This window comes from Lissotriton helveticus, chromosome 2_1, assembly GCF_964261635.1.
Source record: "Lissotriton helveticus chromosome 2_1, aLisHel1.1, whole genome shotgun sequence".
Taxonomy (NCBI): Eukaryota; Metazoa; Chordata; class Amphibia; order Caudata; family Salamandridae; genus Lissotriton; species Lissotriton helveticus.
The window spans coordinates 1116084157-1116109554 of NC_136059.1; the positions used below are offsets into that span (position 1 = coordinate 1116084157).

A 25398-nucleotide genomic window follows, 5' to 3' on the forward strand; every position below is an offset into this window, starting at 1 on the left:
TACCTACAATTATGCATCCAATGGTGTGCAAATTGAGCCTGTGCCACCAGATGGTAGACTTCCAAATTTGTAATCTCAAAGCCGCCCTTTGGAAGGACTTGCATTTTTATTAGCGATATTCTGCCTGCATTTGTCAACGGCAGTTTGATCCATCGTTCTACATTGTAAGAGGTCATGCTTATACATTTGCCATAGTTCTCTGCAATGACCGGGGGGGATGTCTCTCTATACTACATGATGCCCATGTATATAACTGGATCATTCCTCTACTGAAGTGGAAAATCTAAGTTTGGTTGCTGAGTATCTTCTGTCGAAGTACCATTATAGCCCTTGTACAATTTATTTGTATTCCCGTTCATCTACCAAAGCCAATAATCTCTCGAATCGCCGAGCTTAAATTCTGTGTGGGGTTTTTGATCGGTAGCAATAGGTCATTTCCATAGATGGACAGAAGCAAATCCCGACCTGCCTAGTCCGATTCCCTGGTCATGGAGATGTTCTCCAAGAAGCATGCCAGTGGTTCCATTACCAGGTCAAATAGGAGCAGGAACAGCTAGCATCTCTGTTGATTACCCTGTAGAATCGTAATCAATTTTGGACAGTGGGTCAGTGTATAGAATTTTAATCCATCGAAGGAAAGCTCAACCCACCCCAATGCGCTCCAACACACCAGCAAGAAGGGCCATTCCACAGAATCAAATAACCTTCTCGGCATCCCAAAAAGTCACCACCACTTCTCTTTTTGGGTCCATCTGATGAGTGACAGCACATAGTGTGCACAAGTTATCCGCTTTGGACTTGCCTGGAATGAACACAGCTTGGTACAGCCTGATCAATTCTGGCATCCGTGGCAAAAGTCTGTTAGCTAGTATTTTTGTGAGTATTTTGTGGTCTACATTTATTAAGGATATGTGGGTGGGGGGAGAGATAGGAGCTATAATGTTCTGAGGGTTTACCAGACTTTGGTATTGTAATCACTATCGCTTCACACGTGGACTCCTCATACATTTCTAATAGAACCAGAATAAATTAATCTGCGTAAGCGTCACATAATTCCGCCGGGAGACTATCACTCCCCGGCGCACTTCCATTTCTCTGCTGCTTGTTCACTCCCCGTATTGGGTTGACAAAGGGAGGATGTTTAGTCTAGGTCCAGCAACACCAAGATGGACCTGTCCAGGTATGCCTGTATATCACCTGACGTTTCAGATGTTCCTGAGCCATAGATCCAGTCAAGATATTGTTCAAACACCTCTAATACCTTGGCGGAGTCATGAGTAGTCTCACCATCAGCAATGTGTATTTTTGAACACATTATTAGCTGCCCAAATTGGTTTAATAAACACAGCAAGCATATGTCCGAGCTGTTCCTCCTCCCCAAAATGTATTGGTGCCCCGTATTTACTAAGACGTGTGTCTCGCGGTCAGCTAGCTCACAAAACTCCCCAATCTTGGCTTGCAATTGTTCAAAACGTAGCAGGTCGTTTGTTATACATCATATTGTTACTCTAGAAAGGAAGTTTCACTTTCCAACCTAGACAGCTGTCCTTGTACAGACTTTATGACCACGTTTCTTTTGGCTATGCATTCCCCTCTAACCTTGGGCGTAGTTCCCGTAGTAGCGCTACGCGTAACTAAGCGAAGTGCACTTTGCACTATGCGAGCTACGCGAACTGCGTAGTGCACTGTGCAAAATGCTGTTCGCACTCATTGCAGTGCCGGATGCTTGTCCGCACTGTGCAATCAGTGTAAACTGCATCTTGCACAGTGCAAGCGGTTGTTTTCTGCCGCTAGAGTAGATTTCTACTCGAGCGCCAGCTTTCTCAATGTGGGCTGGTAGTTTCTCATTGCGAGCAGTCGCGAGCATACGAGACTACTCGCAATGAGAAACCTGACCTCCCCGCGTTGAGAATCTCGCCGGGAGGTTTATTTTCCACACTCGCGATCAGCAACTTGATGTTGCTGATCGCGAACGAGGAAAAAGTCTCGCCGGGATGTCATTTTGCTCGCTTGCGGTCGACAACTTGACGTTGAGGACCGCGAGCGAGCAAAAAAATTACCGCTACTCGTGTTTACACTGTGCTACGTGTAATTCACGTAGTGCGAAGTAGTGCAAACTAGGCGAGCGTAGCGTAGTACTTTGCCCAGGGTTACCTCTAACCACAGCCTTGTAGGTTTCCCAAAGTGTCATCATAGACTCATCCGACCCCTTATTTATAGTGAATAGGAATGAGTGACCTGTCAAATCTCCTCCCTTAACACCTTGTCCAGCAGATTAGATCGGTGTAAACTCCTTATATGCTCCGGTTCCCACATATTGGGCATTTCCAGTGTTTGCTTTTGTCACCCTAAGTGGGAAGGGTATGCCAGACGTGGGTCCTGTGCTCACTGCACCACTGGATTCAAGCTAGCCTGGCTAATGAGGGGTGACGCCCTGAAACAGGTCCCAGGATGCTTATTTCCGGTCCAGGGAGGACATGGCTTGGCAGTTCGGGTTGGACTGTTCCCATGAGGAACATGGTCAAGACTGATTTGCATATAGCTGGGTACAAACTGGGGTGGCATTGTGAGAAAAAGAACGATGGGTTAAACCCTGATCTTTGTGACTGGGGTTGAATGTTTGCATTGTTCAGCATTCCATCCATCATTTGTTTCTTTTGCTTATTTCCAGTGTCAGCAACACAGGAGAGTGGTCTGAAAGTATTCTAGTAAAGTGTCTTATTTGTTTGTCCAGCCCAGTGTGTCTGGAGTGCCCAACCAGAAATCTATACTGGAGGAAAAGGAGTCACGGACAGAGGAGTGAAACATGTAAACCTTTTCCAGTGTATGTCCTTCCCTCCATAAATGTACCAATCCTGAGTGCAAAATTGTGTTAAGCACGGAGTTCCTTGCGGCACTGGGGTGCCTAGCAAGTCCATTCATGCTGTCTAATGCGGGATCTACGACTAGGTTGGAGTCATCTCGCCATTGTAAAGTGTGAGTGTCAAGCAGCAAAGACTTTATCATAACCTGGGGAAATAATGTAGGACAGGCTATATTGGGTGAATAAGAGTTAATCAGGGTGACCTGTATTCTCTCCATCAATCCCTGTATTGTAAGGTAGTGGCCACCCGTCAGCAATCGTCTGAAGGTGTTCAAATTGTACTGAGTTATTAATTAAGATCACCACCCCTGGGAGTACGTGGAATAGGATGCAAAGTATCTTGAAATTGAATTATCACACGTTTTAGCGAAAGGAGTCACCCTCCCGGGTTTTAAGTGCATCTCTGGCAAAATGGCCACCTCTATATTGTGCCAACTGACGTATGTTAGTATCTGACGACATTTATGTTGGTTACCCCGGAGCCTGAACATTCCATTTAGCAAAATTAAATCGTAGAGAAGCAGCAGTAGCTGCATCCGCCCCAGTCATAACACTTTGTAAGTAGCCTTAGTATGTGCATCATAGGCCCATAGCCTCTCAGGAGTCTGTAAAACAATATGGTAATTATGCATGCAACCTTTACAATAACATGCATCTCCCTCCATTCTCCACCCAAACTGGGCTCCAAAAGATCAGAGATGTCCCCTTGAATAACATCTAAACAGGAGAGAACATACAAAACTTAGTTATAAACTATCTTGTGCGTCTCCTTGCAGACATGTGCAAGGGAGGGCCAAACAGTTTAGTTTGCCAATCGAATGTACATCTAGAGCAAATCGGCTGTGGGTGAAGAGTGTGACTGGAAACAATGTCTCTAGAGCTCACAACCTTAAAGGATCGGTGGGCTGGCGCACTTCATCAGTATCTGCCAGCGCACTAAGTCGGCAAAACTACCTGGTCAGGGGTACCAACATATTGCGGTGGTTGACCAACTCCATTCCAGAGCGAACGTTTTCCACGTCACTTACGGAGTTAATTTGAGAATATAGCTAGGAGAGCCGCATTTTTCTTTCAGTAGTTTATTAAAGAAGGAAGCCTCCTCTTTTGAATTTTCGCATCCGAGAAAGAGTTTGTTTTCCCTGGATGTGTGGCAGACATCGGTGCCAGGTATAACATGGCATACTTTATTCCCCGCTCCAGCAATTTCTTTTTCATATGGGGCAAATTTCCGTTGCGCTTCCTGCACACTCTGCGTGAAGTCAGAATAAAATGCTAGAGGCATTCTGGCGGTGGAGATTTCTTTTTTTTTCTCTAGCCAGTTTTTGGATTTGGTACTTGTTGGACATGGGCCTCTTTGGCGGTTTCACCCCTGAACTTTTTGCTTTTGATGGCGACCTGGCGTTCATGATTTCTGGCTTGGCGCACTTTTTCCAGGGTAAAGTGCGTGCGTGCAGTAAGGTTGGCCTGCCCTCCCATAGGAATGCATGGGTAATATCTAGGTCTCTGGTAGTTCCTGATGTGTGGGGAGTGCAGGCTCGAGATTGGTATGTGCGAACTCGTGAGATTGAATGCTGCGTGATGATGTATGTGGCATGTATGTGTCTAGTGGGGAAGTGCCACTTCTAGACATTGATGTGTATGTGCAGTGAGGGTGCCGGAGCGTGATTGGCTGGAGCTGGCTGGCAAGCCTGGCTCCAGGAAGTCTGGATGGGTCTGCCCAGGAGTGAGTGGAGAGATCAGCCTGAGTGATGTGAGGGAGGGCTGCACCTGGTTCCTGAATGGGGCTGGGCTTTCCCCACACAATACTGGCTCCGCCCCCTGTGGTGCGTCTAACGACCCTAGCCTCACTAGTGAATGAAAGGGGTGATTGAGCCATCAAGGGTGCTCCAAAACCAGCTGCTACTGGTTTCTCCCCCCACCCTGCACCTCCAAACAAAGGATTTACCTGTATAAAAAGGGGCTGTGTCCCCTTACAAGTTGTTCTCTTCCAGGATCCTGCCAGAGGGGGCTGCTGCTGTTGCTGGGGCCAGGAGGACCGCCACTTGGAGTGCCTCCCTGCCTGGAGGCCCAGTGAGCTGGCTCTGGGCCCAGCCTTGCCCCCTGTCTGCCTCCAGAACCCTGCTGGAGCTTTACTTTTTGCCAGAGCGCCTGGGAGCGCTTTATTTTGAAAGAGACCTTTTTTTCCTGCCAAGCGCCTGGAAGCGCTTTATATCTCCCCCGAGCGTCTGGGAGCGCTTTATCTGTGTTTATCGCGCTGGGAGCGCTCTGTGGGCCCCTTAGCGCTTGAGAGCGCCTGATTCTCCTGTCTCGGCTGCCACGCCGCGTTTTGCCGTGTGGTTGCCCTGTGGTGACCCCTTGACGGGTGCCCGCGCCGGGAGGGACTTTGCCGGCAGTAATCGTTATTTATCTTCCTAATCGGGAGCCAACCCCGAGATTGTCCCCGCGGCCGCCCGGCCGAACCGGAAGTCAGGCAGGCCGGGGGCGGGACGAGCAGGACAACAGGAAGCTGATGGGAGCCCACCCCGCGCTCCTACCGCAGAGGAGAGAAGCAGGCGTCTGTTCCTTCCCCGGGGCTCCCAAGAGTGAGGGAGAGCCCCGGAGAGCGCAGTGGAGAACAGCCAGGAGGACCGAACCTCGCTGCCCCAAAGGAGACCCGGTGAGTGGGGGCCGGGAGAGCGAGTGAAGGGAGGAGGGCGTCGGGGCACATTGCCGGTGCCCGCCCCTCCCCTCCCCTCCAGTGTGCGGGCTGGGCCGGCGAGAGGCCCAGTTGTGTTCGAGCCCTGAGAGGCTCGCAGGAGATTGTGTACGAGTCCCAAGAGACTCGAGGGGCCAGTTCTCTGTTTGATGAGCCCGAGAGGCTCCCTGCCCGCATTTCCTCAGAGCCCGAGAGGCTCAGCGGCGCCACACTTGGTCTTCGAGCCCCGAGAGGCTCCAGGCGTCACCTTGGTTATTTAGAGCCCACGAGGCTCACAGCCCATCATTGTTTTAGAGCGCAGAAGCTCTTAAGTGCCAGTCTATTGTTTTGCGAGCCCTGAGAGGCTCTTGGGTGACACAGGCAGTTGTGTTAGAGCCCCGTGGCTCCCATGCTGTGTTTTGCCCCATTTGTTCTTGAGCCCACGAGGCTCCCACGTTGGCCCCATCATTTGCACCAGTTGCCCAGCACTTTGTGGGCAACTGCTACGTTTAGGCCCCTGACTTTGGGACACAGGGCGTCCTAACCCTAGAGAGGCCAGTTGGCCTAGGGACTGTCACATGTGGTGACTAATGTGAATTTTGCGCAACTTCTGATTTACTTGCTAAGGTGATTTCTGCGCAATTGTTATTTCCTACACCTCTGAATGTTTTTAGGCATCATGTGTTTTTCTTCCTTACACCGCTGAATGTATGTTATGCATCATGTGTTATGTGCTTATACCCCTACAGATATTGTGACACTTAGGTGGTTGTTCTCCTAGTACAGGTGGTGCTAGTGAGGTCCTGGTTACCAGTAGTTACTGGTTGTGTGCTAAAAGTGATTATTATTATTATTATTATTATTATTATATGTTCTAAGTGATATCCTAAGTGCTAAGTTCTAAAAGTGCTGATTCCGGACAGTGGTCCTGGTGGCCCTGTCTTGTACATATCCCCTGTAAATTCTGCCACTGCCTGTTGGCACATTGTAAAATGTGTGTTCTTATCTAATGTGTTTTGGTATAATACAAAGGCTATTTTTATATAACCTTGTGTGGAGTTTCCTTTGTGGTGGGCCTTGGGTGTTGTTGCTGGGTGCGCGCGCAAACATTTAACCAACATAGCCTCCAAGTTTAGCCTGGCTGCTCGCGTCACGTTGCCTAGAGGGTGAGCAGGGGTTATCTTGGTGTGCGACTCCCTTGCCCTGACGTGGAAGTGGTGGTCTCTGACTGACTCTGGCGCAAGCCTTGGCCAGCCAGAGATCCCGTTTCTAACAGTACTGGTCATGATAGTTGAGAAGAGTGGCAATGATTTCATGTGATGGGCACCCAGGACTGGTCTCAGTGCAAGGCACCTGTGTGCTCTCTTTACCACCAGCAGTTTAGACACCTGATCCGTGCCTATGATGTCCTACAGCGTTAATTTTATGTAGTCTTCTGTGTGCCCCACTGCAGTGGATTAGCAAACCCAATGATTCTACAGGAGTGAGCCTCCAAGCGCTCATGTTTAAGCTTAGCCTTTTCAAAGCGCCACCACCACCACTTATTTTACCACTTTCTCCTGCTGTGACATATCACCCTCTAGGTCAGACATTCTACACTCTGCCGTATCTGTTCATGTTGTTTATCTAGTCCTCGTTTCATTTGGTCTATTCTGCTGGTCAGGGAGTCTATTCGAAGTAATGGTTTTTAGGCTTGCCTTCATCTCTAAAAGAAAGGAAGAGACCCCCGCCGCGGTCAGATCCTCTTCTCCACCACTGGTGGAAGGATCATCCCACGTCTCCACTTCATCCAGAGTATGTAGGCTAGTTTTCTGTGGTTCACAGGTAAATCTGGGCTTTTCGGCATAGCTTTTCCCCCCCACTAGTCTGAGGGCCATCAGGAGCAAACGCTGTAATGTTACTCAGGCTCTCAACGCACACCTGTTTCCACAGTGCTATAGAAGCTCAATTCAAGGCTGAAGGTATGTGCCAAGTCAAGTACAGTACGGTAGCGTCAGTTAACTGTATTACTGCCATGTGACCATTCTTGTGACCAACTTCACCCTCTCCTAGGCCAAAGCAATGACCCGCATGCTGATACTTACAAGTAGGCCCCGGTATGTGGGGGGCTGCGTGACAGACCTGATTGGAGCTTGCAGCTCATGAAGTCAGCCTCAGCCAAGCCAATTGCCCCGGCACATCAGGCATGCTCTGTCCACGCAAAAGTAAGCTCAACAATAACCCCTTCCTAATGCAACGACGTGCCTTCCTGCAACCCTCCCCACTGATCACCACAGTTGTTGCTATGGGAGAGCTATGGAAACCACTCCCATCTAATCCAGTGATCCCTGTGTTGCCACACCTTACCACATGAGGCCTATATCTCAGGCTGCGACGATCAACGTTTCGGTCAGGCAGCACAGAGTGCCCTCTGGATGCACCAGGTAAGTTACCGGTCACTGCTTGTCAGTGCTTATGGGCCGAGGGTTACTTCAGGACAGGCCAGTGACTTTGGCAGAGCCCGTTTCACCTTGCAGGCTGCACAGATTCACCAAAAACTCCAGGCTGCGAAGTGGGCCCATCTTCCTTCAGTGCCTGATGCCTCCATTGAGTGATTCCCAAAAAAAAGGATGCAGTTTATTTAAAGATGTTTCTAATGGCTTGCTACTCTGATCCCCAGAGCTTATTTTGTGAGCTATCATCTTCTATAGGGCTTTCGCATTATTCAAACTTTTTAAAGGTAAATAAACACAAAGAATGTAAATGCTGGGCTTCAATGTACATACATGCTTGGATGTAAGAATCCAGAAAATCCAAGAATCAACATGGTTTTATTGGTATTTTTGGAAAACTGGTCAAAAATGCAAAATAAACAAGCCCAAAGCCAAGAGTTCTGGCTTATAACGGACAGTGGGTCTTCCATTACTAGTGAGTTTAGGCACTCAAAAACACATCCTTACTCTTATGAATCTATCGGATTTGTGCATGAATTCACTCACTTACCCACCCACAAACACATACAAGTAAAATTAAAAAGTAGAAACAATGTTGTCACTTAATCATTGTAGACATATGCTCAAAATAAAAGATTTTTACAAATTAAACAAATGAGCTGGTAATCCACTTGCTGCTAGATTTAGATGCAGTCAGTGTATTGGCCTCTTTGGAACTGTAAAACAACGAAACACTATGCACAATACTATTCCAAGAGAGCGGCTGAGTAAACTTCATACTGGGCAGCCATCTTGAAATGATGAACTTCTCTTTTTTTTTTTTTTAACAATGTGGGTAGCTGTGGATTTTTGGCCCTAGTTCAGTCGGTACTTAAGCAAACCTACACATTTCTGAAAATTAGACAACCAGGGAATTCCAGGGTTCCATACCTGTGTGGCTCTTACCAGGTAATTTTCCCCAGAAGTCCTTGCAAACATCAAACTTTGCTAAGAAACACGCATTTGCCACACATTTCTGTGATGGAAAGACTACAGGAAGGAACATGGTTTCCCACCACCCTCAGCTCCCACATGTCTCCCGATAAGAATGGTACCCAACTTGGGAGGGTGGGCCAAGAGAAAACACAAAAGGCCCTAAATTGCTGCGTTGATATATAAGCAATAGGGGTAGTTGCTGTAGCGCCACCCATGCAAACCTACGAACCACATATTTTTGAAAACTAGACAACTAGGGGAGTCCAGGGTGGTGTGGCTTGCATGGATCACACAAGACTTTCTTACCCACAACGTTCTGGAAACCTCAAACTGTCTGAAACAATGCTTTTCCCTTACATTTCTGTGATGGAAACTTCCGTAATCCTCTGAAATCTATAAAATTACTACCACCCACCATTACCCTACTTGTGACGATACAAGCATTGCCCCAATTGGGTGTCTAAGCCTAGTGCCCGCCACAGAAACGGGTGGGTGATAGGAATTGGCCTATACACACTGCTCAATGAAAAAACATTGTATGGTGCAGCTCAGTTGTTGGCTTTGGGTACTTTGGTTTTACCCACAAACATAATGGTCAAGCAGACATAATAGTATATTACTTTTGTAAATCTGCCATCGTGACAAAAAGTTAGAGATGAAAATGTTACTAATGACCATTTTTTCCTACTCATTTTCAATATTAATTTAAACAGTTATTTCTTGGGAAAATATTGAGGGATCTACACGTTACCCCATGCTTAATTCAGAATTGTGCCTACTTTCCAGAAATCTATAGCTTTCCTGGATCACGCATAGGTTTTACACTGGTCTCCATCACAAACTGGAAAATGGGCTACTACTTTGAAAAATGCCAAAACTGTGGTACAAAATGTGTTCTTTTGATTCAGCTCTGCATGCTCCTGAAAGCTGGGAAGATTGTGACTTTAGTACAGCAAAAAGTTTATTGATGGCATTTTTAGGGAAAAAACAGAACTTTTAATCGGGACAACTCTTTTTTCAATTTTTCAAAACAAAGCCTCAAAATGTTGCCAATTTTCTCGGCCCCCTCCAGGGAAATACATAAACCCTGGGCACCTTTAGAATCTCCAGGATATTCGAGAAAAAAAGGACACAAATTTGGCATGGATACCTAATGGGGAATATATGTTATGGAGTCCTAAGAGCAAACTACCCCATAGACAAAAAGGGCTTAGCACTGGGGGGGATGAAGGTCCAGCAGTTAAGGGTTAATTAGACAGCTTGGTAGATAGAGAACGGGAAATCATATGCAGAATTAACAAACTGAATGACAGTTGCACATACTTTGAACAACATATAACTCTATTCCAAATTATACTGTGCCAAATCGAAACTCACATGACGGTGTAAAGTAGTACACTATACTCATTTTCTACTTTGCTCTTTTGTCTCTATTTGTGGAAAAACAATATTTTTCAGTGCACAGAATACTTTTCAAGTGAACCAATATGCACGTGTGTACTCTTGTTTTTTTTATACATAGAATAGTGGGTGCTTATTATGAGGTTCAAAGGTTCAAATGATTTGAATATATTGAAATAACATAAGTATTTAAACCACAAGTCTGACAAGCTTACACTGTGCGTATAACCTGGCAGTACACTAAAATGTGAAAAATAGCTGCAAACAAAACTATGATTTGGCAATAATACAGCCAATGTAGCTAGAAAAACAAGAGCACTATGTAAACAATGGCTCAAAAATGAGTTAGTGCTGCTGGGGTGCGCAGCTTTTGAAAGACTAATGTAAAAATGTTTTCTGCAACACGAATGATCGATGGACGAGAGGAACTCCTAAAGTTGTACACCCCTAAAAGATGCAACAGCAGGCCCACAGGTGGATGAATCAGAGATGGCGTTAAACCTCAATTTCCTGAAGTAAAGTGTTTTCGAGATAAGGCACCATACACCAGATCAACAATGCAATTAACTACTCAATAATTGAGTTCAAGGGAATAAATAGAAATTTGGGAATATTTACTTCAAAAATTTAAAAAGGTGCAGTACAGACATTGTAATTGCAAATGAATGAAGCTATTGCCATGAAGGTTCTAGAATTTTTCTGGGTTTGCACCTTATTCAGTATGGTTTATTTACTAGGTTCCAAATGAGCAGCAAAAATCAATAAGAAAATCAGGCAGCATCCATGGTAACATCAGAAAGTCTTCAAGGAAGTCTCCGACACACCCTAAAAATCGAGGGTTTATATACTGTTTAATTGCATAAAGAACCATCGATTTTTCCAAAATTATTATGGTGTGAGCGAAAGAATTACAATTTTAGCAAACCAGAGCGTAGTTCTAAATACACGTCATACTGCCTTACCACCAGCACTACCCAACTACATGCCCACGGTATGCTAATGTTGTCAGGAGACGAACTAGTTACAAAAACAACAGCAAGCTATTGTTATTGAATGCAGTACAGTGAGCTAGCGGAAGAACCTTGTGAAACTGCAACATTACTGTATCCATGTTGGCAAGTTTTCTTAGATAACAGCAAAAACGTTGTCAATGGAAATAAAACACAGCTTCGCTTGATTGTATGCTGCAGCAATAATGAACAGTGAACATGCAAAATGGGACATCCATTTAGAGGCCTAACTGAGGCTCAGTCAGATGCCATAAAAAAAGCTCTTAAACTAGTCATAGCACATTCGTTTCAAATAAAATATCAGTGTGTACTTGTGAGATCGAGAGTAAATCCATGTTCTGCACGTTGTTAATACTGCACAAATTTAGAAATGCACATAATCTTTTACAGATCTGTACCTCTTTCGCTATAGTATTCTGTCATTGTTTATCTGAAGAGGAGTCAAGAGGGGGCGCTTGTCAGCAAGGAGGTACAGGATGGGTAAAGTGGGGAAGAAATGCGAGTAATAAACAAATGCTTATCAAGGACAAAAAATTCTGTTCACATGTGGGCAATATAAATAATGCGTCTACATCCAAAGTAACGCACTCAACCAGCCGGCAATATAAATAATCACACTCCGCCCTGACAGCTCAAACAGACCAGAACAAAAAAAAAACACACACAATGCAATACATTATTTACAGCGAGGTTCTTCTTTGGTGCACCATATTCATAATGCATTTAGTTCTATGGGAATGTAATTTGATCTATCGGTCTTAATTCACAAAGTCTCTCCTTCTATGTACAAATGGTACACAAATGCCACAGTGGCCCAATACATTTACAGCTGTTATTGTGTCCTTTCATTAGTTACGACATCATACCAATCCAAAAGGGAACGAGGATACAGACTCTCCAAATTAAGATCTCAATACTGAGTTTTGCATCGATTCTAAACCATGGACACAAGCTTATCACTAACAAAAGTGCATATCAATCCGATTGTCTTACACAACAATCAGTTTATGTTGCCCTAAATGAATAGACAAGAGAAGCAGGAAGTGTGCCCTGCTTCTAGTCTAACACAATTACTTTGAAGGAAATAAATTGGCAGGTGTATAGATTGTGTTGTTCCTCTCATAAAAGCTCTGCTCCTCCAAAACCCCGGTATTAACAATTCGTGTAGTGGGTCCTCAGATGTATCAGCTGTCTTTATATTTGGCTTTCTTATGAAGAAGCAGCTGCTGCTGCACTTTCCAGACCCAGACTAAAAGTGGTAGAAGACCAGAGTCCGACATCTGCTTTCACCAATTTTTCGGTTTTTAGCATTCTCAAGTGCTCTCTTAACTCCTCCTTTCCTTTTCATTTCCCATTCTCTTTACTCTACTTTGCACCTTCTGTGACCTTGGAGCTTCCTCATAAGCGTCATGCTTCCTTCACCCCTTAGCTTCACCCACTGCCCCCAACTTCTTCCCACTCCTACTTAATGGCAGCTGCAGCGCGGACAAATACTAGGCATGTCACTGGCAAACCACAAAGACAAACCCATCTGTGTCCGTCCATGGCCTGTCCGCGTCCAGCACCAAGACTCCTAGTCCTTCTCCAACCCTTCACTGTCTTGCTGCTACTCCGACACTACCATCTGCGCCCTGAACGCCAGGCACACCTCCCACCAATGCCAATGAGCCATGCCAGCCAACACCAAAGGTGCGTTCTCCTGGGCCACCTGCCACGTCACCAGCTCCCTCCAGTACCCACATTACAACCTACATTTCCTCCACCCAACAAACAAAAACATACACGACCACGCACATACTCTACCTCCCCTGCACCTCACCCCTTAATGTCCTGTGTATACACCTCAAAACGCCCCCTCACCACATTATCCCACATCCCCGATATCTATTATCTACTGGACAAATGCTTACCAAAACCTGGCTGACCCCGCTTCCTCAATCATTGCGACAACAATCACCCTGGGATACAAGACCGCAAAACAGGGTAGGATGAAAAGACTCTGAATGGACTCTTTGTAGATGATGCGGATTCCTCCTCAAAATATTACCACTACAACATGGAACATCTGGTTTTCAAATGTATAAAACTGTCAACTTTACCCTGAGTGGCACCCTTATCTACCACCCCATCCCCAGACAACGCACCAACTATTGAAGCACCACTGCAGACTTCATCTCCCCCAATACTCCACTCCGACCTCAACCATCACATGAAGGGCCTTAATAATTCCAACATGAGCAACCTCCTAGAGGACCTCCCAAATCTCAGACTCCCCCAGCAAGTGAAAGGCCTCCTACACACCCTCCGGAAAAATACTGGACCCCATTTCACCAGCTTCAATAACATTACAGTACACAAGCCCACACCAATCCCCTGGTCCGACGACACCCTCCTCCACTTCAGCGTACCCCTCCCACACAACACCCGCAATACCACTGCCAAATCCTCACAACAGGACCGAAAAAACAAGTCTCGGAGGAATTCTGGTCTTCAGTGCTCTTACTTCTACCAACTGCAACACTATAATAACCTCCCCAGATCCATTTACACCTTCAACGCCTAGATCCCTGTCTGTACAGACACCCTGGCTCCCCTCAAAACCACCAAAGACTCAAGAAACAGACTGCAAGCGCGTTGGTACACAGACAAGCTCAGACTCACCAGATGCCACTGCAAGCAACGAGAATGCAGATTGAAACGTAGCAAGGATGACACCAACACACGCACATACAGATTCACCCCAAGACGCACCAATCAACAAATCAGAGCTACCAAAGAGTCTGAGTTCGCCGCTCTCATCGAAATCGTCGCTATCATGAAAGATTTCACCTCACCAGCAGCAAGCTCCACCAGTGTCACAGGACCTCTGTACCCAGCAGTTCTTCTTCAGCAACTACAACTTCAAAGCCCAACCAGACCAATCTACCCTCGCAGCCTTCCTGCCCATCACAACCATGACCCAGAGGATCATCCTGGCTGCCTGCTCCACCATCATCATTATTCAAAAAACAACAACTATGCAGTCGATACACTAGTGAGCACCCTCAGACCACTGCCCACATCACACATTCACCGAAAGACTAGACCCCATCAAGGTATCACTCACCCCAATCCTGAACCACTTCGTCATCATCAGCACCGACCAGGTTGCCTGGAAACACGCCTCAATAATAATCCCGCTCAGGCGACCTGAACACTGTAGCCAACTACAGACCCATCTCCCTACTACACTGCTGAGGAAAAGTCATGGAGAGCCATGAGAAAGACGATAAACATCTATCCATCCACCTCAATGACAATCATCTCCTCAATACCACTCAATCTGGATTCTATGTCAGGACCGGAGGCCCAGATTATGCCTTCTTCCTTTGCTTTATTTTAACAGCAGCATATTTACAACAATACAATAACCAACTACATTTCACAAACAATAGGGAAACAAAGTTCCAACAGGAGTCCTTCCTCGCTGTCCGCACTCCAGCTAGCCAGCATAGTCCCTTCACGCGGCTTCCTCTTTCTTCGCTGCTCAGCAGCAGATAAGTCGATTTTTCTTTATTCACCTGTTATGGGGGTTGATAGTTGGCTAATTTGGTGGTGTTTGGTAGGGCTTTGTACATTTTTCTGTTTGCACAGATTCCCTTTAGTCACAGCATGTTTTTAAACGTACCTTACGTGAGCGATTCCCTGCGAGGTGCGGTATGGTCTTCCCGCCGCCAGGGGGCATAGTGCACTCTCTATGGGCAGCACGAGTCAGGCACTAGCATTAGAGTCCTGACGAGTGCTTTCCGGTGAGAGCTCAGCCTTGCCTACTGCCACCCGGTTTTACGCCCTGTGGGGGTCTGTATTTTTCCCTGATTTCCATTGAATGCCCTTTGAGGGTCTGTAAGACATCCTTAAACACCCTGTGGGGTCGCAATTGCACTGTGACTTGTGGTGCCTGTGGGACACTGTCCTGGGTGGCTGCCCTGTGATCAGAGAGCTGGTGTGTCCCTAGGGCTCTGCCCATTAATCATGTGCCCTTGGACACCCTTATTTGTCTGGGCTCCCTCCCAGCTTGTAAACAGAGCGCCTGTAGTGCCTTTAAAATAGTGCTTTCAGCACCAAGCTGCCTGTGCTCCTAATTTCCTTACCTGTACTACACCTATATACTTACCTAAGACTATGCACTCGGAGCAAGATGAGTACCAGGAGGAGAATCCTGTGGCTTACCTCCCCTGGGATGAGGACTTTTACCAGGCAGTGGATAACTCCATCTAGAGGGCCGTCAACCAAGCCATGGAGCCTTTGGAGCAATGCCAGTCAGAGCAGATAGCAATAGAGTGTGCCAAGTGGGCTGCTCCTGAGCTAGTTACCCCCAAGTCCCCCTGTGCCTCTACCTTTTGGTTCTCCCCCTGCTAAGAAACCATGTCCTCAAGGGGTGGATGCAGATGCTTTTGCCCGTCTGAAACAGGTTTTCTTGGCGCAGGTGCCTCCACAGCCTGACCCGGGGCCCCCCGCGGACTGCACTCCAACGCCTCCGCGCACCGTTTTCCCGGACCCCTTTGATAATGGTGACTCCCCAGAGGACACAGACAAGGAAGTGGATTGCTCTAGGTCTTGGCTAACGACGCCCACTCCTGCCCCAGGGGGGCCTCTGATATGTTGGACCTGGACGACATTGTTCACCCCAGGTCGACGTAGTGGGTTCTCGGGGATAAAGTGGCCCAGTATGTGGTGAGCCGTCTGCGCAAACCAATGGACAAGGATGCTCACAACCGCCTTCGGGCGGAGTGTCCCCGCCCCAGTTTGGAGGGAAAGGTTGCCCTAACACCCAAAATAGATCCCAAGATTTCAACCTTCCTAGCAAAATTCGTACGGGGCCCTAAAAAGGGCATTGATCGCTCCTGGCATACATGCCAGGACAAACTGCTAGATGCAGTGGGACCGGTCACCAAAATTCTTGACATGGCTGAAGAGGCCATGGTGTCTGGTGCCGTTATCTCCCCCGAGGTTCTCTCAAGCTGGGTGCAGGGCGCAAGTGTTTTTTGCAAACGCGAATTGCCTGCTGTCCACGGAGAGAAAGCGGTCGCTCCTAATTAAGGTGGACCCGAAGTTAGGTGACCTGGCTTCCTCGGAGGCAGGGGCTGTGGCCCAGGGGGGGCTTATTTGGTGATCCCGTTGATCAAAGAGCTAAGAAAGTTTGTGGCGACTTTCACATCACTTGACAGAGCCCAGTTGAATATCAGGAAGGTTTTTACTCCCCCGGGTTTTCCAAGGGGCCGGTCGTGGTAGGGGCCGCACGACCTGCCGCTTCTCCAACTCTGACAGGGGGCAAGGCTCCGGGAGAGGACAATATCAAGACAATGCCCGCTTCAACAATTTCTATCCCACCAGAGTGCAGACGTTCCGTGGCAATGGAGGCCAAAGAGGCCAGCAACAGGGTGCTGGAAGAGGCGAGTGTAATGCCCTTGGCGAGCTTGCAGGTGGGGGGGGGGGGGGGAGCGCTTAGTGCTGGTTTTTCCGGCTTGGGTCTCCCTCATGAGCAATGCTTGGGTGCTGCCGACGGTCCAGGGATTCCAGTTGAAGTGTCATGGCCGTCCACGTCAGCTAACCCGGCCCCGTCCCATCTCCTTCTCGCAACGAGATACTTGGACGACATGCTCTTTCTGAATCTGTGCCCCAGGAGGCTGTCCAACCAGTTGAAGACCGCAGTCGACCTTCTCCGGAGACTGGGGTTTGTCATAAACGAGAAAAAGTCCCTGTTGGGTCCGGTCTAGTGTGCAACCTTTTTAGGCTTCAAAGTGGACTCTGTCTTCCACTCAGAGTCTCCCCACCAGGAAGATGCCGAACATCAGGCACGAACTGCGCCAGACCTTGGCAAAGCCGCAGATTTTCTTGCGCCAACTACCGCGTCTCATAGGTCTTCTCTCCTCCTCCATACAGGTCATTTTTCCCAGGCCTTTGTACTACCGTGCCATGCAGCGTCGGAAGGCGCATCACCTCAGGAAGGGTTTGACATACTCCCAGTCGATATCTCCGACAAACGATGTGAGGAACGAAATGGAATGGTGGCTCACCCACAAGGAGGCGTGGAATGGTCGGGCCATATTCGGTTCCGCTTCGGATATTGTCATTGAATCTAACGCCAGCCGCTCCGGTAGGGGAGCAAAGCGCGGAGAGTACTCCATGGGTGGAGCCTCGTCCACTAACGAACAGTCATTGCACATCAACTGCCTGGAGCTGCTGGCAGGGTAGTTTGCGGTGCAACACTGGACGAAACACAGGGTACAATCGGGAGTTCTTCTCAGGATAGACAACATCTCTGCGGTTCGGTATATCAACCACCTAGTTGGCACCAGATCCAGGATGTTGGCGAACCTAGCCAGGGACTTTTGGAACTTTTGCCTAGACAACCAGATCTCAGTGACGGCAGAGTACCTTCCAGGGTGTGAATACGAAGTGGCCAACTGGCACTCTCGTCACCTCCTGGATGCCAGCGTGTGGAAGCTGAACCCTCAGGTCTTTTCTCAGTTGTCGGAGAAATGGGGCCCATTCTCAGTAGACCGTGTTGCGTCACGACTAGATCATCAGTTACAGAGCTACTTCAGTTCAGATCCAGATCCACAGGCGGAGGCGACAGATGCGTTTCTCCAGGACTGGCAGCGGGAGCACAATTATGCATTCCCTCCGTACTCCATGATCACGCGAATTTCCGCATTACTGCGCCACGAGCAGGCGGAGGTGGTGTTGATCATACCCTGGTGGAGGTCTCAAGTCTGGTTTCCGGTTCTACTGGAACGTTCTTGGGATTTTCCAATCCTACTTCCCCACTTTCCTCACATTCTCCTCAATCCAGATCTCGTTCCCCATCAGCTGGTAGTAGCAGGAACGATGAAGATGATGGCCTGGCAGATCTCCAGCATCACCGGTCGCTACCAGGCCTTTCGGGAAAAGCGGAGGACTTGCTCACTAAGGGATGGGCAGACAGCACGACCAGGAGATACCGGTCAGCCTGATGGCTTTGTTGGTGTGTGCGAAGGAGTGTCTATCCCATGGGGGCAGATGTACTTCCGGTCTTAATTTTCTGGCTAGTCTGGTGGAGGATGGTCTGGCCTATACCTTCCGCTCTGTGATTTCAGCCGGTCACATTATGGTGCAGGGCTCTCCGGTGGGTAAACACTCTTTGGTTTGCCAACTTCTCAGAGTGATTCACCTCTCTCTTCCTCCGGAACCTTGATACTCCTTCCTTTGGGATGTGAATCAGGTGTTGAATCTTTTTCTTTCTTGGAAACCAAATAGGTTTCTCTCCCGTAAGGAAGAAACGGCTAAATTGGCAATGCTGTTATGCCTGGTCTCGTGCAGACGCGTCTCAGATGTGAGGGCTTTGGACATTCCAGCCAGAGTGTTTTCCCCGGAAGGGGTATCATTCATGGTAATTAGAAGGACCAAGAGTAATACCAGGGTCATTTTGTACCCAGCGTTTCTGGATTCCCCTAAACTGTGTGTAGTGCAGTGCCTCCATGCTTATGAGGAATTGACAGAGGAAACTCACCCTCCAGGTGAGAAGCAACTGCTCATTGCACTACGTAAACGGTACAGAGCAGTCTCGTCCCCGACCATCGCAAGATGGGTGCGTTGGGTGATGCAGGAGGTGGGGATCAATACAAAGCAGATTGGTTGTCACTCGGCAAGAGGAGCGATGGCCTCCAAGGCTTTTTCGTTAGGTGCACGCTTGGAGGATCTGATGCGCGCAGCCGATTGGTCCTCTGACTCCACCTTTAGGAGGTTTTATTTCAAACCAGTACTGGAGGTGGCAAGGCTAGTAGTCGACAAGCTTTGAACTGGCATAATCTGAACCTCCGGCCTGGACACAGAATGAAAATTTGCCTAGCTGTAGTGCTGGTAAGGATTATCCCACCCAATGACCACTGAAGATGCGGACCATCCCCGTTCTAATGTAAGTAAGCCATTCATGGGTCTTTACAAAGTGGTAATGAGTTGTTGAAGTTCTTCATATAGTGTTGTTTGATTGTGTTTTACTGCAATTGATTCCAGCACAGTCCTCCGACACTACCTATTTTGCAGGAAATTAGGGTTCCAAGCAAGAAGTGTGAAAACCGACATGAAATGGTACACGTGAAGAAAGAGGAAGAGGAAACAGCGTGAAGGCACCATGTTGGCTGGAGTGCAGACAGCGAGGAAGGACTGTTGGAACTGTGTTTCCCTATTGTTCATGGGAAATGTAGTTGGTTATTGTGTTGTAGGAAATATGTTGCTGTTAAAATAAAGCAAAGAAAGAAGGCATAATCCTCGCCTCTGTGTCCTTTTAAAGAATTTAAACTTACCAGCACAACTGCTAGGCAAATTTTAATTCAGGCCCAACTGCAGCATGGAAACCACTCTTACTGCTGCAGCAGATGATATCCAACTGAAAATGGCAGAGGAGACACTGTTGCCCTTATCCTGCTCGATCCTTTGCTGCCTTTGACAGTCTCCAACTTCATCCTCATCCAATGACTGAATTAAGTGGTCATTCAAGGGCCTGTGCTGTGTTGGATCTGCTCCTCCCCAACAGGCAGCACCCAGTTGGTCAGCTTGTCTCCCTTCACCTCGACCGCCACCGAAATCATCAGCGAAGTTCCACAATGAACATCGTTAAACCTCCTTGTTCAACAAGTACATGGCCTCACTTAGCAGCATAATCCGTGCCACAGATTCGATGTTCTAGCAGATGCCACCCAGCTCATCCTCCCCCTCTCCAACAAGGCACCGAATACCCGGACCAACTTCTCCGCCTGCATGACCAAAGTTGCCAAATTGATGAAAACCCACTGCCTCAAGATCAACACAGACAAGACATAAGTAGTACTCTTTGAAAAAGAGACCTTGCTTTGAGACTCCACCTGGTGGCTTACTGAACTCGGACATCAACCCACCCAGCAACCCATAAAAAGAACATCGGAATCATCGGAATAGTAATCGACAATCAGATTACTATGACCCACCAAGTGAACAAAAGACCCCACCTCCTGTTTCCTCACACTCAAGATAATCAAAACTATTTTCTAATTGCTCCCATCCAACACTTGCAAAACTATCACACAAGTCCTCATCACGATCTAGCTGGACTAATGCAACACACTTTATGCCGGAATAGAAGCACACCTGACCAGTCAACCTCAAAGTATACAAAACTCAGCAACCCAACTCATACTCAAACTACACCCCACACCCACTTTATCCCACACCTCAAATAACTCCACAGTCCTCCAGTCCACAAACTAGTACTCTTCAAACTCCTCACTCATATATGCAATACCTTGCATAACATTGGCCCTACCTACCTCAACAATTGCTTAAAATTCCACAAACCTATCAGACACCTACACTCGGCTGAATTCCCGCACATACACAGAACCAGATCTGGTGGTTGTGCCTTCTCTTATCTCGTATCCAAAGCCTGGAATGGCCTGCCCTTGCAGATCGGAGCCACTTTCTCCGTTCCTTAATTCCACAAAAAACTGAAGACCTAGCTCTTCACCTTATCTTGGCCCTGGTCTGGCCTACATAGCTCCTGCCTTCAACGCCTGTTTACCCCCCAGATGAGTCATGCACTCATCAAACACACATACAATAAACAAGTTAAAAAAATCCAGCGGTACCCATAAGGTCCCACAAAATATCCCAAGACAAACAAAATTATTTGATAGTTTAAGGGACTACAGGTGGAAAAAATATTGCTTATGTTCTTTTCAAGTATCGTAGAAATCCTAGATAAACCCACTTAACTTTCAGCTGTTTGGTTAGACATCAATGACTCCACATTTACCAAAGCAATCTCACACCAGCATATAAAGTGTCAAGACTAGCCATGCTTCTGTAAACAGAGCTTCTCATGTTCTGGTCCACTATTTCAATCTCTTTATTCCTATCCCGGTTTGTGAATTGTTTCTTACCAACCAACACGTGCACAGAAAAATATACAAGCAAAACATTAGAGCAAGCTTGAAGGACTCATTTCACAGCAGGAAAACATTTCCAACTCTCATGGTGTCTTTAGAAAATTCCTGGAGTATGCTAGAGAAGTTGTAGCCATCACAGGGTCTTAGCCGTACCATCATGTGAAGCCACTTATGCACAGCAATATGTATGTGCACATTAACACATGCAGAAAAGTGATGCCAAGGTGCATTTGCACTTGCCAACCTGAATAGTGGGAAACTACCAGAACACGTTTGATGAATACCTACAAATTTGCTAGTGGGTACACCCAAGCCCATCCCTGAAAGCAGATTTGTATCAAACAGAATTCTGGTTGATATTCCCTTGTATTACACCATTTTGGAGTGTGGATTTAGGTCAGTTCGGATTCTGTGGGATGGAATTGCAGATGTCAATGGAATTATTTGTACACTGAGTTAAACTTCGGTGCCAAAATACATTTGTGAATCAGCCCTCTAGCATCTGCAAAAACAAGACATTTCGCAACTACCATTATCTTTGGTATGCAGATGGCAAAGGAGTAGACCTGAAAGCAGATGTAGAAAGAAAGATACCGCCCGCTTTCGCTCAGCTCTTGAACCCAATTTACGTTAAAACAAGCATTTGCAATGCTAACGGTCTTGTATTTGAAAAAGTTTGAGTTTTTGGCATTGTGAATTATTTTTTTTAAATGTTTATAGTGGAGTGGATATATGTTGTTTATAGATGAATTATGCAGTTTGTATTGGAATTGTTAGTTGTGAAAATGTGTGGATTGCAACTGTGTGCTGTGTAGTGTATTTGTATATTGTAAATATGTGGCATGTGAATAGATGGGGTGAGTGGTGTATAAAATAGAAGTAAGAGCGAGAGGGATAGGTTGTGTATGAATGAACTGTAGACAAAGTAGTATAGATAGTGTGTAAGATAGAGGGGGAGAGAATGTTATAGATGTATAAAGGAGGCTGCGGTTGTGTATGTAGAAGATAGCGAAAGAGGAGGAGCAAACAGTTTTTGCTGTTATTATTTGAACGTTTTGACATTGAAAGGGTGTAGAAAGATATCAAGTGAACCAATATTATAAATGCTGGATTAGGGTGTGAGAGGGTAGATAGTGTGAGAGAGAGGATGAGAGAGTGAGTGTGTGAGTGAGAGTTGTGGGCGGCTTACTTTGAGGTGTGAGGTGGAGGTGTGAGGTGGAGGTGTACCCAGTACGAGGATGTAAATGTAGGTAGTATGTTAGTAGGCAGGTTATAGGGAGTGTGAGGCAGGGATGTGAGGGGGCAGTGTAATTAGGAGAGGAGGCAGTGGAGTATAAGGTAGAGATGAGTGAGTGAGTGAATGAATTCTTTAATGCGTGATTAACAAAAATCATTGCAATTAAAACTTCTTAGAAACAAGACAGTACATAAAACATTATCACATTCCTGTAAATAGTAGTCACCTGTATAAAAAGACAAATCTGTACTTACAATCCATACCATAACTAAAATACAGTTTGTGAGTTTCGATTTAAAACTGCCACACAAGTATCCTTTAACAATTTGTAGTTCCAATCATAATTACACATTAAAATCCAATTAGCCTCATAAATCATTGTATAAATCAACTATAAAATCCATTAAGATATAGACTGGATTATTAGATATTAGCGTGCAAACGTGCACTAAACAGTGATTCCATTGTGCAAAAAAGCCATTGAAGTGAGTCAGTATCTTCCATTGTTTAACCAAGTAATAAAGGAGTATCAGCATCTTTGTTGTTTAAATAGATTACCATAGCAGCATAGACACTAAGTCTTTCAGGAGGTCATAATGTGCACATAAGCAATTAAAAAGCATCCATGTATTCAACATTTCTCTTGGGACCATTTGATCCATTTATAATATACAGTCAATGCCAGACATCGTTCAGCAGCGGCTAAACACTTTATCAATTGGTATAACAGCTGAATCTACTCACGAGTGAGTGAGTGGGTGTGTGTTGGCGAGAGGACAGTGTTTGTTGAAGCGCGATGTAGAGATGTGTTGTATTTGTGTTGTTGTTTAATTCTGTGGTGTTCTTGGCTGATGGCAGTATGTGAAATACTCCCTAAAAGAACATTAGTTTGGAAGATTTTGTGACTATTTTTTGATAGCTGCAACTCAGTGTGTCCAAATAGTCAAAATTAGAAACTGACTTTTGCTAGGCAGTGAACAAAAGAATACAGTAGTAGTGCTGCCCTAATATGCGTTCATTATTTAATGATAATATATTGTTGGGTACTTCCTTCTTGCATCGTTTAAAGCAGTAAATTTGTATTTGCTTCACGTAGATAATCTGTAACATATTCTAATTCTTTTATTTACATGTTTTTTTCCTTTGCATTATTCAATTTTATTGAATAATTTGATTGAGAGTGCTGCTTAATGAAAAGTTGAACGTTCATTTACAACAACAACAAAAATGTACACTTACAAAAGACTAGTAAAAACTTGTTTGATATGGGGCGTAATGCTTCTGTCATCAAGCACTATAATTAACTAGAGCCATTACTGTCCAATTTATTGCCACTTGGCACAGTGACTTCAGGAAGCTGAAAGTCTGAACTGGCCCTGTCACAACCGGTGACCTGCAGGTCCCACACAGATGTCACTAGCACCCTTTTATCTCACTGTGACATCAGACCCATGAAAGAACCCAGCCATCAAGCAACAGGAAATGTCTCTGCTCAAAAACAGGCAGTATACAGTTAGATTAAAAATATTAAACCGTCACTAAGGTTATCTTTTCACTTAATGACATCTTGGCTGGTTCAGTGTTTGTTTGTTCTCTGAAGTATCAGACAACCATCCATAACGAAGATAAGTCTCTTACAGATATATCGTTACCAAAAGTGAGTAACTTGTTCATCTGAAAGAGACAATTACTTATGGATTCCTAACCTTAGAATAGGTAACCCAGCAAAACCAACTCCGGAGGTGGGTCTACAAACTAAGTTCATACCAGAAAGTTCTGCAGAGCTGAACGGCCAAAGAAGCAGTCTCTCCGGACGTGGCTGTCCAGGCAGGTATGTTTGGTGAACATGTGCAATGAAGCCCACGTGGCTGCCTGGCAGATGTCATGAAGGGGAACTCCACGTTCCAAAGCAGTTGTGGCTGCCTTCGCCCTGGTGGAATGGGCACGCAGCACTACTGGAGGTTCCTTTTTCGCTAAGAAATAACTAATTTTGATGCAAAGAACAACCCCTCGAAAGATAGTCTGCTTTTGCACGGCCTGACCTTTCTTGGTACCCACATAGCCAACAAAGCTGATCATCCACCCTGAATTGTTTTGTACAATCCAGATAGAATGAAAGCGCACATTTTGGATCCAGATGGTGGAGCCTCTCCTCCTCTTTAGAAGGATGCAGGGCGGGAAGAAGGTAGGCAAAGTGATGGTCTGTCCTATATGGAAAGAGGTAACCACTTTAGGAAGAAAGGAAGGCATAGTGCAAAAGACAACCTTGTCTGGATGAACAGAAAGGAGGTTGGTGGAGCCTCTCCTCCTCTTTAGAAGGATGCGGGGCGGGAAGAAGGTAGGCAAAGTGATGGTCTGTCCTATATGGAAAGAGGTAAACACTTTAGGAAGAAAGGAAGGCATAGTGCAAAAGACAACCTTGTCTGGATGAACAGAAAGGAGGTTTGGAAGAAAGAGCCTGAAGCTCACTCACCCTGAGAGCAGAAGCGGAAGGCAACCTAAAAAGCAGTTTTGATTGTCAAAATTCCGGGAGGACAGTTATGTAGAGGCTCGAAAGGAGCGCACACAAGGTAGATCAGAATAAGATTAAAGTCCCACTGGGGCATTACGAACAGAATAGGAGGAAACACGTGAGTAATTCCCTTAAGGAAACGATTTACAATAGGGGGAATTGAAAAGAGAAGGTTGATCTGAAAGGCGACGAAAGGCTGAAATGGTCGAAAGATAGCCTTTAAGAGTGCTCAGAGCAAAGCCCTGCTGGGCCAAAGAAACAATGAAGAGGAGAACCTCTGAAAGAGGGGCAGAAAGGGGGTCCATAGCCTTTGCTGTGCACCATGCCACAAATTTGTTCCATCTACAGGCGTA

General features: G+C 46.2%; 1 protein-coding gene across 1 annotated transcript in view; it reads right to left on the reverse strand.

The window, feature by feature from the left end:
* The window catches only part of USP53 (ubiquitin specific peptidase 53), a 250197-nt gene that overhangs the window by 192750 nt on the left and 32049 nt on the right, over positions 1-25398 (reverse strand). The gene's annotated exons all lie outside the window — the stretch shown is intronic.